This window comes from Heterocephalus glaber, unplaced genomic scaffold (assembly GCF_053883595.1).
Source record: "Heterocephalus glaber isolate CG9 unplaced genomic scaffold, H.glaber_assembly_v1.0 deba00000347, whole genome shotgun sequence".
In the NCBI taxonomy this organism is placed as follows: Eukaryota; Metazoa; Chordata; class Mammalia; order Rodentia; family Bathyergidae; genus Heterocephalus; species Heterocephalus glaber.
In genome coordinates this window covers 15581456-15595717 of record NW_028258143.1, presented here as the reverse complement: position 1 = coordinate 15595717, position 14262 = coordinate 15581456, and the positions used below count along the sequence as shown (strand labels likewise).

Below are 14262 nucleotides of genomic sequence, written 5' to 3'. Positions count from 1 at the left end.
AGATCACCTACAGCAACTCCAAAGGGAAATGAGATGGAACACTCTGATACTCAACCACCTGGACCCACTGAACTGGCAACAAAAGGGGATCTGGAAAAAATGAAATCAGAAATAATTTCTCAGATAACAGGAGAAAGTGGGCACCTAGTGCAAGACATGATTAATAAATCTAGAGAGGAGCTCAAGAACATGATGGAATCCCAACATAAGAAACAAATGGAATCCATAAAACAGATGCAAATAGATTTCCAGGACATGAAAAACTCCACTGAAAGTCTACACAGCAGAATGAGCCAAAGTGAGGACAGAATTTCAGATACAGAAGATAAGATTGCAATTAGAGACCAGGAAAAGAAAAATTGCTTCAGAATTATAAGGGAACATGAGAAATCAATCCAGCAACTGCTAGATGATGCAAAGAAGAATAACATAAGATTGACTGGGCTCAAAGAAGAAACAGGAGAGAGTAGAGATGACATAAAAAAATCTCTTCACAGAAATAATGGCAGAAAACTTCCCAAGCAGGGGAAAAGAGCTTGACATACAGATAAGTGAGGCATATAGGACTCCAAAGAGCCTTGATCAAAAAAAATCTATACATAGGCATATAATTGTTAAGATTCCAGAAACTCAACAGAAGAACAAAGTTCTACAAGCAGTCAGAGAAAAGGAATAAATCACATACAAAGGAAAGCCCATCAGAATCCCAGCAGATTTCTCAACACAGACCATCAAGGCAAGAAGAGCTTGGAGTGACATATTCCAAGCCCTAAAAGAAAACAGCCTCCAACCCAGATTGATGGACTCTGCAAAACTATCTTTCAAAATGGATGGAGAAATAAGATACTTTCATGACAAAGAGCACCTTAGGAACTTTGTGAATACCAAACCAGCACTCCAAAGAATTTTACACAATAGCCTAGGAACAGACATTGAGGATCACAATCCCAGGAAGCAAGGCAGAATGAACCCATCTGGCATGACAAGAAATTAAATGTAAAGGGGGAGAACCCAACAAAAAGAAAAAGTCATGGATATGACAAGTCAATACATTTCAGTTATAACCATCAACGTTAATGGTCTCAATTCACCAATCAAAAGAAATAGACTGGCAGAATGGGTCAAGAAGCAAAATCCAACAATATGCTGCATACAAGAAACACACTTAATTCAAAAGGAAACTCATAAACTGAAAGTTAAAGGGTGAAAAACAAAACTTCATGTAACGGGAAACTGAAAAAAAGCAGGAGTAGCTATCCTCTTTGCAGATCAAGTAGATTTCAAACCAACACTGATTAAGAGAGACAAAGAAGGACACTACATCCTTGTAAAGGGAAGAATCCAAGAGGAAGAGATGACAATCATAAATATCTATGCACCAAACACTAGTGCACCCAACTATATAAAACAAATACTAACGGACATGAAAACTCATATATGCACTAATTCGATTGTAGTGGGAGACCTCAACACCCCACTGTCACAAAGAGATAGATCAACTAGACTAAAAATAAGTAATGAAATACTAGAACTCAATCAAACTCTTGAACAAATGAACTTAACAGATGTTTACAGAGTCTTCCACACCACAAAATCAGAATACACATTCTTCTCAGATGCACATGGATCATTCTCCAAAATAGACCACATACTCACACATAGAACATGTTTAAGTAAGTGCAAAGGAATTGAAGTTATCCTTTGTATATTATCAGACCATAGTGCGATGAAATTGGAGATCCATAGCAAAAGAAACTCGAAAAATTTCATAAACACATGGAAATTGAACAACACACTTCTGAATAACCAGTGGGTCATGGAGGAAATTAAAGAAGAAATCAGACAGTTCCTTCAATTCAATGACAATGACAATACAACATATCAGAATCTATGGGACACAGTGAAAGCAGTCTTACAAGGGAAATTCATAGCAGTGAATACGCATATTAGGAAAACAGAGTGAGCCCAATGAAACAACCTGATGCTGAACCTCAAGCTTCTAGAAAAAGAAGAGCAGGACAACCCCAGAGCTCATACAAGGGAGGAAATTATAAACATCAGAGGAGAAATCAATGCAATGGAGACTGAGAAGGATACAAAAAATCAATGAAGCCAAGAGTTGGTTCTTCAAAAGAATCAACAAAATTGACAAACCCTTAGCCAACCTTGTCAGAAAAATGAAAGAAAAGGCCCAAATCCATGCAATTAGGAATGCAAAGGGTGAAATTACAACAGACCCAGCAGAAATACAGAGGATCCTGAATACCTACATCTAGAACCTATATGCCAATAAGATGGAAAACACAGAAGAAATGGACAGATTCCTAGATACATATGAATTAGCAAAGTTGAACGAAGAAGACCTAAAAATTCTGAACAACCCAATATCAACCAATGAAATTGAAAATGTAATTAAAAACTTATCAACTAAGAAAAGCCCAGGCCCTGATGGCTTCACTGCTGAATTCTACAAGACATTTAGAGAGGAACTGCTGCCACTACTGTTTAAACTCTTCAATGAAATTGAAAGGGAAGCAATACTCCCAAATTCATTCCTGGAAGCAAGCATCACCTTGATCCTCAAAGCAGAGAAAGACTCAACTGAAAAGGAGAACTATAGGCCAATCTCACTTATGAACATAGATGCTAGAATCCTTAATAAGATACTGGCAAACAGAATGCAGATCATCAAGAAGATCGTACCCCCTGATCAAGTGGGATTCATCTCAGGGATGCAGGGATGGTTCAATATATGCAAATCAATCTATGTAATACACTATATCAATAGAGCCAAGGACAAAAACCATATGATTATCTCCAGGGATGCAGCAAAGAAGAACTATAGGCTGATCTCACTAATCAACATAGATGCAAAAATCCTTAATAAGATAACAGCAAACAGAATGCAGAAGATCTTCCCCAAAGAATTAAAAGAATCATACCACAGTGATATATGTGCGCCCATGTTCATAGCTGCACAGTTTGTGATAGCTAAAACTTGGAAACCACCCAAATGCCTATCAGCTGGAGACTGGATAAAGAAAATGTGGTTTTTTTATAAAATGGAGTACTACTCAGCCATAAAAAATGAGAAATTAGAGACATTTATAGCTAAGTGGATGCACATTGAGGCGATACTCTTCAATGAAATAAATAGGACACACATGTATAGATACCGAATAGTTTCTCTGGTGTGAGAAACTAAAAGTGTAAATAAGGACTAAATGTATAATAGGTCATGTGAAATAGGAAGAAAAGGGGCAAAGGGGAAGGAAGTGGGAGGGCTAGGGGAAAGGATAGAAGGGAATGGGATTAATATGAGAAAATGGAAAAATAGGAACAAAATCTTTGTAAATAGGGAGGACTGGAGGGGTTGAAGGGAGGGATGGGCAAGGGTGAAAAATAAGAACCAAGAGAGACTATGTAAAGGTGCAAATTTCCAATGATGAATGTCATTATATTGTATACCTAAAATGTATCAATGATTAGAATGAATATTCAGTAACACAAAACAGGAAGAAAAGGTCCAAAGGGGTAGGGGTAGTGGGAGGGGCAGGGGAAAGGAAAGAAGGGAAAGGAAAAATGATGGGAATGATGGGAAATGAAAAAAATGGAAATAAAGTCTTTGTAAATAGGGAAGGGTGGAGGGGGTGAAGGAAGGGCTAGGAATGGGGAAAAAATAAGAACCAAGATCATCATGTAAAGGTACAATTCCCAATGAGAAATGTAATTGTGTTGTATACCTACAGTGTACCAATAAAAGAATTTTTTTAAAAAAAGTAAAAGTGAAGAATAAGGGAGAGACTAGCTCTGCAGAGCAAGCTTGAGCCAAGGAAAATAGGAAAAGATAAAAAATACATCCTAGAAGAAGTAGGATGGGCTATCCTGAGGAAGGCCATGATGGCAAGCTCTTCTTGACTTCTATGTCTTTGTACTGTCCAAATCTCAAGGAAACCCATGAGAAGTTCTACATATGGGACCTGAGAGGTGCTGGGAACCCAGGTCTGAGGCTGATGTCAAGTCTAAGCCATCCTATTGAAAGCTTCCTTGTGTTATGGAGAGAAGTCCATGTGTAGGGCTTTGAGAACTTTTCTGCACATGTGTTGAGATTTTTTACTTAACAGGTCATGCCTACTTTCCCAACCAGCTTTGTCATGCAGTAATCTACTAGTCAGTTTCTCAGAAATTGAGTTAGATGTTTATATGTGTCTCTACAATTGAAGGTGAAGTTCTAAAAGCAGTTGGAATAGGTCTGGGTCCGACAACCGTAAAAGTTGTAGTGTAAAATACACAAAAATTCAGAAGAAAACAGCACTCAATATTTTCACATAGGACTTCAAGTTATACATCCTCTTAGCTTTTATTGTAAAATAGTTGGACTCATAAAAATTTGTAAATAAAAAAAAGAAAAAGTACAAAGTATTCAGTGTACCTACCCAGCTTCCTGAAATGTTAATAACTTAGATGATTGTAGCACATTGTCAAAACCCAGAAACTGCTGTTCCACCTATAAACTCAAGATACTCTTTGTTACACAAAAGATGAAAAATAAAAGCTGAAAATGGATGTGTTAAATGCAGGAAAGAGAAAGATAAACTCCAATCAACAAGGCAATGGCTATATAATCAAAAAATTATCCATGTGTCAAAAAATTATCAGAGAGATGGGTGGGTAGGTAGCTTTTATGTTAAAAAAAAAAGACATGATATCTATTTATTCAGCAGGGAGAAATTTTAGAATAGTTCAGATTGAAAAAAATTAACAAATGACAAGTGGATTAGTGGAGATTATATGTTGGAAGGATAAATTATGATTGATTCAGAATTTATCCTCTCTATGACAGAAATAAATGAATCTAAAGATGAGGAAGGAGGGAGCAAGTAAGACACACTGGATTAAGACTGCAGCCAATAATTATTAACATTATGATAAAATACACAAAATTAGTTGCCATCATAGTTTTTAAAAATTATTGAACTATGCTAGAAAAGTCAAGTTTCTTCTTCCAAATGATGTGAAATACTGAGTTATGTTTAGTTAACATGCATTTATATGTTTATTTTTAAATTGTATGTATATACCACTTTTACAGTCTATTTCTTTGTAATTGAAACTACCAGTCCTAGTTATACTAGATAAGAGGTTACTGACTGTAATGTTCAAATGTAAAAGTTTCACTGTGAGGGTTTGGAGGGAAAAGAAGAGAAAAAAAAAACTACATTATCTCAGAACTTTTTAGAAAAAAACCTTGCTTATAAGGTGGATAATGACAAACAAAATCATCCCATTTAGACAAATGGTAACAGTTAATGATGACCCAGACAGATGCTGCCTGTAGAATTCAGATCTGATCCATAGCTTTTATTGGAAAAGACCAATTGAAAGAAGAAAAAGGATTACTTGGGGGAAGATTGGATTTGACTGTAAACAGGGAGCTATATCAAAGAACAAGAGCTTACAGTTTTTGAAAAACAAAATGGCTCCCACAGGTCTTATCTATGAAACAGACAAAGTGGAGTACAGTAAGGTTCCCTGACATTATCCTTATAATCTGCTTATCTTGATACAAAGCATTCTTTGCTGCTTTTATTAGAAATAGCCCTTTGGAAATGATGCTGTTATTTTCTCATTTAAAATTTGCTAAATGTTCTTTTTGAAATATTAGCCCATCTGGGTTCTGCTACAAAGCAATAAGCCAAAAAAGAAAAAAAAATAGTTTTTGTTGAAAAAAGATAGTGTTGAGTTAAAATGTATCCCAAAAAGGTATGTTGAAGTCCTGACCTTCAGTTAATCTGTGAGTGTGGTCTTATTTGAAAATAGGATCTTTTTTATGTAACTCAGTTAAGATGTGGTCATTAGAGTAGGCTCTAATTCAATATGATTAGCATCCTCATTAAAGAAGGGAAATTCTATTTAAAAAGACACATAAAAAGAGAGCAGGGTGAAGACAGATAGAGATTGAAGTGAGAGGGCTCAAGTCAAGGAAAGCCTAGGGCTACTAGAAGCTGGAAGAAATAAGGAAAGATCCTTCCACAGAGGCTTCTGAGGGAGTATGGCCCACCCAAACCTTAGTTTCAGACTTTCAGGCTCCAGATCTGTGAGTCAATACATTTATTTTAAGTTAGTTCACTGAACTTCTAGGAAAGCTCCAGGATACTAACATAAGTAGTCCAGACACAATGGTCACAATACTCATCAGAGTTGATCATTCCAGGGTGGATGAAGGAGAAAATCTCCAAGAAACTTCCTTCAGGAGTCCTTCCTTCTGCTTTCATTGAAAAAAATCATTCTTCTTATTTGATTAAAGAGAATTATTCCCTCATGTGGGTTAACACAATATAAAGTCCACAGAGAGTTCTACACAAAGTAGTCACACCATCTTCTTTGCCATAGACAGTTCTGGCTTATGTCTCCTTCCAATATAATTATTAATAAGACCGCCCTTCACTGGAAGAAGTATCCCAATTTGAACAACAAATTTTGTGTTTATCTATTTTTAAATCTAAGGTCCTGAGAGTCTAGTAATCTAATAAGATCTACTGATACCCAGGTTGTGCAATTCAACTTTCTATCACTATAACAAATATCTGAGATAAATCAACTTAATAATAGTGAATAATTATTTTCGCTCACAGTTTTGGTTTCAGCTCATCTTTGACTGGCCCAGTCATGTTGGGCCAAAGGGGAGGCAGTCTATCATGGTGGAAACCTGAGACAAAGGAAGCCACTTACCTCATGGTGGCCAGGAAGCAGAATGAGATGAGAAGAAGCTGGGATTCCAATATCCCCTCAAGAACATGATCTAGTGACTCAACTTCCTGCCTTTAGGCCCACTTCCAAAGATTCTACCATCTCTCTGTAGCTCTTGTGACCAAACCTTTATTGAACAGGCCTAAAAGGGAAATTTCAGGTCCAAATTATCATACCAGACTACTATTATCTATTTTAGGAGAAACAAAGGAAAATTTTAGCAAAAAAGAAAATATTGATTTTTTTAAATAAAACTCTACATTGGTCACTAACTGGGGCACTTATTGTCCCAATAACAACTGGCAGCATGACATACCTCCATTCCACCTTACAATATTAAAGCAAGGTTTTTATTCTAAAACAGAATAGAACTATTAAATAAAAAAAATAACTAAAACCTCCACAAGATGTTTTAGGTCCAAGTGTCTTCAACCCTATCTCCAACTCAGTCCATATCTCCATCTTTCATCTTGTACGAAAAGCCCAGATATTTGGAATAATGACCCTGCAAGAAAGAAAGCTCCTTAGTATCCAATGAATGCATGCCTATCTACACACAAGCAATTACTAGTCAGAAATGTTAGCAAACAAAACCTAAATAAAAGGACATCAAATATATACATAGGGTTTAAAGATTATGTCCACATAAATTGCATATCTAGGTACCTACAAAACAGACACATCCCCAGCCTTTAGGGACCATGTGCTGTACTCTTCCCTCACACTCTCTCTCTAGAGATCATCAGAATCCTAACTCTTATAATAATTACTTCCCAGCATTTATTTATTGTTTTATTGCCTCTCTATACCTTTTCAGTTTTACAAAATTCAGTTTCATTTTCAAACTCTAAATGAATGGAGAATCTTCCACCATTTCCTCAACTTTATGTCTTTAGATCACAGTGTGTGTTTGCATGAAGCTATCAGAGACATCTAAGTTAGATAGAAATTAATAGCCAGTCAGACAGGAATGGGACCATGGGGGAGTCAGGGAAGAAGATGAAAACTCATCAAAATTGTGGCTGGAGGTGCATCTGAAGAAGGGAAGGACTCAGTATGCAATAGTCAGGCCTGAAAACCTCCCTAGAGATGGACAGCAATTTGAGTTTATACCTGAACCAATGGGCCCAAATAAACATCAGTCATATAGATAAGGTGGCCAAATCATCTGGATCCATCCTGTCCCCAAAATGCTTTGGATATTCCTATGTTAGAAGTTACAGATAAGCTAAAGTTAATGATGCTAGCCATATACTGTTGCTATGTGCCTCACTTCCTTAGTAGATCAATATTAGCTAAGTGACTATGCTTGTAATCACATTGATTGACTACAGTTTAACCCATGTTTTACCCACCTTGTGATTTTGCTCTATAAAATGTTCTTGGACAAATAGCCTCTGTGGCAGAGGCTTGTTGTCTGTCTAGAGTTTTCTCTTAATAAATCTTTTCTACTCTTAAACTCCTTATTCCCTCAGAATTCATTCTTCAATACTTGTGGGACACATCTGACATCTAGCAGGTTGGGTATTATTTTTCCCATCACATATTGGAGGCCCAAATGAGATATTTGGAAGAAGTTAAGAGTCTGCTTTTGTTTCATGGCACCTCCCTGGAGTATTTCAACTGAATTGTGACTTATTTAGGCGATCATAAATTGCATTCTTCATTTTTCAGTTGCTTATACATTGGGTTTTTTTTGTCAAAATGATAATAGATTTAAGTTAGGGGCTTGGGAAGATGGTGATGCCTTTATATTTGATTTTCTTTGATGGAACATTTTTATTTTACAAACAGGCTTCATATTCCTTTCTTGACTTGTTTGGCAGTTATGAAATGGCTTGCTCTCTTATGGTTTTTGAACTTCTAGTTGGTTTGCAGCTTGCACACTCCAGTAAGCCTCGGGATTCAGTTAGAAGTTATGGGATACCTTTTGGCAGTTCACCTCTGTAGGAATAGTTGTGATCAGTATCAGGAAATGGTATATGCTTCTCTTTGCAATTCTGAGAATCTTTTTCTCTCCCAACTGGAGACTCCCAAACCCTTAGAAAATGAGTGCTCATCTATAAGGGCTCTGAAGATAGGCATTTCCTTATAGACTACATATCCAAATCCCTGGGTTAGAAGGGAATTGAAACTCATACTCATCCAAGAAGACACATATAAGAGTTTCACCTACCCTGTCTAAGCAGGGATTTCTCACATGACCAGCAGGACCAGGAGGAGAAACTCTCATCCTGAGACATTGCGATTATCAAGAGAACAGATCTCTGAATGCCCAAGGAGAGATATCTCCAAAAGCACACATATTTGTGAGCCCTAAACAACATAGTTGGAGTACTTCCAATCTGCCCCGGCCCCTGCTCAAATGAGAAAGAAGTCATTCAGGACCCTTGATCATTGGTTTAATTTTCTGTAAGACAATGCTTCCCTTCTTAAACAGAGTAGTTATGGAAGAAATTAATTGTAGCTTTTTGCTATTAAAAATAGTAATGGGGAAAAAATAACCACGATATATCATGTACAGGTACAAACACCCAATGATAAATGTAAACGAATTGTATACCTAAAATGTACCAATAAAAGAACTTTTAAAAAACCTGCTATGGAGTTGGAAATGTGAGTTTAAAACACAAAATGACTATTCAGAAGAACCAAGTGTGCAAGTAGGTGAGAATGATTAGTCTGGCCCCATCTTCTGATCTCCCTCCAGTTAGCAACCACCTGCTCTGGAGCAAGGAAACCTCTGGGGACAACTGAGGGCATATAAAAGCAAGAGGGATTAAAAAAGATGCCTTCTGTCCTCCTCATTTTTCTGATGGGAAATTCAGTGTTGAATTCTTTTACTCCTTTCGACTTTATTATTAAGCAATGGAAATTATTCCACCCTCAGACTCTAAGGAATCATCATTAAATCTTTTTGTTCACCCACACTTGGTCTGCCTATTCCCCAGAGGCAAAGTGGAAGTATTAATTATAATACTGTTCACAACTGGAGTTATTTTGTAAGAAAGAGGGAAACTGGTCAGAGGTACACTATGTTCAGACTTTCTTTACCTTAAGAGGCAATCCTGACTTGTATTCAAAGTATAGATATAAGCCACTGGAAAACCAGATGCCTCTGTCATTTAAGCTGCAATCTGATGATGCATCTATTGTCAAGCTTTCCCTTGTCCTCCATACCCTGAGCCCAACACTTCCAAGCCAATCCTAAATGAAGCCTCTTCTGGGCTATTTCCACCCCATCTCATTTTGTTAAAACTCCTCAAGGCAATATCCCGTATAGGAGGTGGGTGGAGAATTCGGCCCTACCTTGTCCATGTGTCCTTTTCTCTCAGTGACGTCAAACAGATCAAACAAGATCTGGGAAATTTTTCAGATAATCCTTATAGGTATACTGAGGTCTTTAGGGACTTACTCAGACCTATTAACTGGACTGGAAGGATGCAATGTTGCTCTTAAACCATACATTAAATACTAGTGAGAAATAAGTGACATTACAGACTGCTATTACACGAAGAGATGAATATCATATCATTAATTTTCAAAGACCAGAATATAGGCATCAAGGGGAACTACTGGTTTCCCCTGGAGCCCAGGTAGTCCTCTACAAGATCCCTACTGGCCCACTAGCCAGACAGGAGATTGGATGCTTTTGATCTTTCTATGGTTGTTATGGTTTGTATCTAGATGCCCCACCCTCAAACCCTAATGAGCTCATAGGTGGGCTTTTTTAGAGTTCACCGTATCTAGGGCATGTGATACTGGGATTAATGGTTTTTGAGGTACTAATTGAAATCAGCATAGTTCTGTGTGTGGATAGTGGAAGCACCACCCTAGGTGTGGGTGGCACCAATCAGTAGGCTTATAGCCTGAATGGAATATAAAGGGAGAGAGAGAAAGCAGGCTTGCTGCTGCCTCCTACCTGCTCTGCTATGAACTGTTTCTCCTCTGTGATGCTGCCACACCACTCTGTTGGAGCCAACCAACTATGACTGAAACTTCTATAAACTGTGTGCCAAAATAAACCTTTCCTACTTTAACTTCTGGGTATCAGGTATATTGTCTCAGCAACATGGAAAGTAACTAAGACAATAGTAGAAGTCATAGAGAAGCTAAACTTAATAATGATGCTCACTATAAACAATTACTACATGAATCACTTCCCTAGTGGATCAGTACTAGCTAAGTGACTATACTTGTAATCTTACTGGTTGATTACAGTTTGATCCATGTTGTACCCACCTTGTGATTGTGCTCTAAATACATGCATAAGGAAATAGCCTCTGTGGCCACCCCTCTCAGAATCCCTCCTATCTCTCAAGAGCTTTCTCAATAAACATTTCCTACTCTTAACCTCCTTTGTCACTTGGAATTCATTCCTTGATATTTGGGAGACATGATCTTAGCACATCTGACATCTAGCTTGTCTGGAGTTATTTTCCCTGACCCAAAATTATAGTTTTCCCACTTGCATTACTCTAGTAGCCCATCATGTGACTGTAGCCCATCATGTGATTGTAGCACTCTTTCTTTGTTCATTTGACTAATGTTGAGCATTTAAGGCCTATTTTCCTGTCTCCAAAAGACATTAAGAACAGTCTGGCACTATGGCCTCTTTTGCACATATAGCCTGGAACTCATTGTCAGGAGTTTCTCTAGGAGTGGGATTACAGTCATAAGGCACCTGTATTTTCAGTTTCATGCATAATATTGCAAAGCAGGTTCATCATGCACCTGTTACTCTATCATTTGCAAGAGTCTGTGAGACAGAACATTCACACAAATTAAGAGGAACAACTTTCTTACTCACAAGACAGGCAGTAAGGGGTGGCCATAAAAGCCTAGGGTTTATGGTGAATCACTCATGGGCCTGGAAAGCTACTCAGAATAGATGGAGTCTCGTCTGTGTGTTCTATGTTACCTCGCAGCTGAGGAACCAAGAAAAGCAGCCTGCCTGGGTTTCCAGTGGGGAAACACGTCCCCCTGAGCCAAAGAACTATAAGACATCCTTTCTAGGAAGGACAGAACAGAGTCCAGGCTGTTCTACCAGTTCCTCTGTGTCTCAGGAAGTTGTATTTCCAGCACATTCTACAGTTACTCTTGATAAGTGAAAGTGAAAGAAGGGATAGAACTGGTTTGGTCCAAGAAAAGCCTTGCAAAGTGTTGATGGGTGTACTTATATTTTCCAGCCATGCATGAGAACTCTTTGTTCCAGTGTCACCAAAACTTGGTATCATTTTAAGTTTGGGCAAGTGACATGGCTGCATGTGTCTTGTTTTACAGATAGGGCAAATGTCACCTGCATTTAATCAATTTTTAAAGAATCCAGAGCCATGTAAGTGGCTTTGAGCATGCCACAAATTGCACTATAACCACATCTTCCTCAGCCCAGGCATAATTCTGGTCTTAATTTCAATCTAACACCTTTAATCACCTTCTTCATATAATACATCTTTCTAATCTTGTACTTCTTTATACTTCTTTTCAGAATGTTTCCCTCACCCAAAGACACTATACTTTAGGCCCTTGCATCCTTTCTTGGTACAAAAGACAGTCTGAGACAATAGTCATCCCAACCATTACTTGCAAAAAGAAGAAATGACCTCACAGAAATTGAGGTCCAAAAGAAATAAATGACTTTTTAGAGTTACAGACTTTCAAAAGCCAAATAAGATCCCAGGTATTTTAAGGTACTGTGATGTCTTAGGGTATTTCAACCCTCAACTCAATCCTGAAGAAAAATTCTCACTTTGACGTAATCAGAATTATCACTGCTAATGATTTTATCACTAGTCTGGAATTTATTTGGGAAATATGTAACAATTAATCTATGCAGTTCAGTCATTTGCACTAATGTCACATAGCAAAGACCAAGGTCTAAAAAAAGCTACAAGTAAAAAATACATATGGCTTATACAGACAGAGAAACCAGAGATGAATTCCAGGAAATTATTTGCTGTGCATAATGAACAAGTCACTTAACTTCTCCAGGTTAGGGTTCCACATCTGTAAAATGAGCAGCAAGAATTGTGTTCACTTCAAGGAGGCATTCAGGATTAGAGCCATAGCACAGATGAGGCCTCTTCAGAGATGTGGTTTGAAATGGTCTATTTTCATCACTTCTCTAAAGGATTATACTTAGAATTCCTTGATCAGTTACTCCCCAAAATCTAAGAATTAGAAATGAAAAAGTCAGAAATAAGTAAAAAATTATTTCAGCCAGAAATTAAGAACCCCATGTCAAAACAAAAAAAAAAAAAAAAAGGAGAGAGAAAGCTCTGAAGAGTCACTAGATGTGACAGACAGTTTCCAGAACTCTCACTCATCTACAGCCAAGCTGACTGTGTTACCCTGGGCCACTTGGACAGCCATTTCTGCTGGCATGTCTAGCTCAAGCATTCTTTGATCTACCTTTCTGTGATACACAACTCCACTAGTATCTTTGAATTCACAACACATATTTCCACATTTTGGCTACTGCATCTAGCTGTAGAGTTCCAGGGCCAGTTCTGACCCTGGAGCTTCAGGGCCTCAGTAAGTTCCTCATCTCTGGACTTCACATATCCATCAACAAAATAGAGGTGGTGCCTGTACCATCCCATTCAGAGTCACAGTTAAAGTCCAAAGGTCATGTGTGTGAAAGAGCTCCATAAAAACGCAAGCCACTTCTGAGTGTGATTTAAGGTGTGTTGTTTTTTCTGTGTCTGCCAAAGTGTCCAGCCTCTGGGATGTAGAGTGTCTGAAAGATTCCACATGAAATAGAAAATGCCTTTCCTTTGTTCTGATGAGGAAAGCATCATGTTTCATTACTGTTAGAATTTCAAGGCCTTTCTTATAAGGAAAAATATAAGCATAGACTGCATTTGAGCAACTTTATACTGATGTGTTTCCGCACCAAATAACTCTTGAGCTTTTATTAACTGTTCTACTGAGTCTTATTTATCAGACAGGCAGGTGTATTACGTGATAATACAATAAGCTCTGGTGAATGTATGAGTTGTTTTATTTTTTATGCCCATAATCAGTTCCTAGAGCATAATAAAACAAAGAGTTTATTTTTCCCACCAACTCCTTTCACTTTTTTCCTAGTAGTAAAGCTGTAAATTATCAACCTTTAGAAATAACTGTTGCCATTTAATAAGAAATATAAAATATACTCTCATCTAACAAGGGACATGATAAGTAAAAACAAGCAAAGTATTCTTTAAGTTTGGTGACATGATGAAAGGTGAGTACAAGCATTTGGGTTATTAAACAGTGGCATGACCCTGGGAAACAGCTAAAAAAGACCTCATTTAGATGTCATAAAAGGGATATTACACACCATTTTTCTAAAATGCAATTGCAGGCATCTTATCTTACCTTCTCTTGAGCTTTTCAATTCCCCAAAATTGTCAAAGCAAAGCAAAGAAGCACCCCATCATTTAGATATAGAAGCATAAAAGCAAAAACTAACTCAAAACTGTTCCTGTGTTTCAGGTTCAGAGCCTCAGTATAACCTCAGAGCCACCC

At 37.6% G+C, this 14262-nt stretch overlaps 1 long non-coding RNA gene across 3 annotated transcripts in view; it reads right to left on the bottom strand.

Moving 5' to 3' along the window:
* The window catches only part of LOC147829867 (uncharacterized), a 79442-nt gene that overhangs the window by 8273 nt on the left and 56907 nt on the right, over positions 1-14262 (bottom strand). For 2 of the 3 annotated variants that reach the window (XR_015446086.1, XR_015446092.1), the window contains one exon: positions 7149-12920. This is a non-coding gene — a long non-coding RNA (uncharacterized LOC147829867). The remainder of the gene's footprint in view (positions 1-7148; positions 12921-14262) is intronic. The other variant, XR_015446088.1, reaches the window with a different exon arrangement.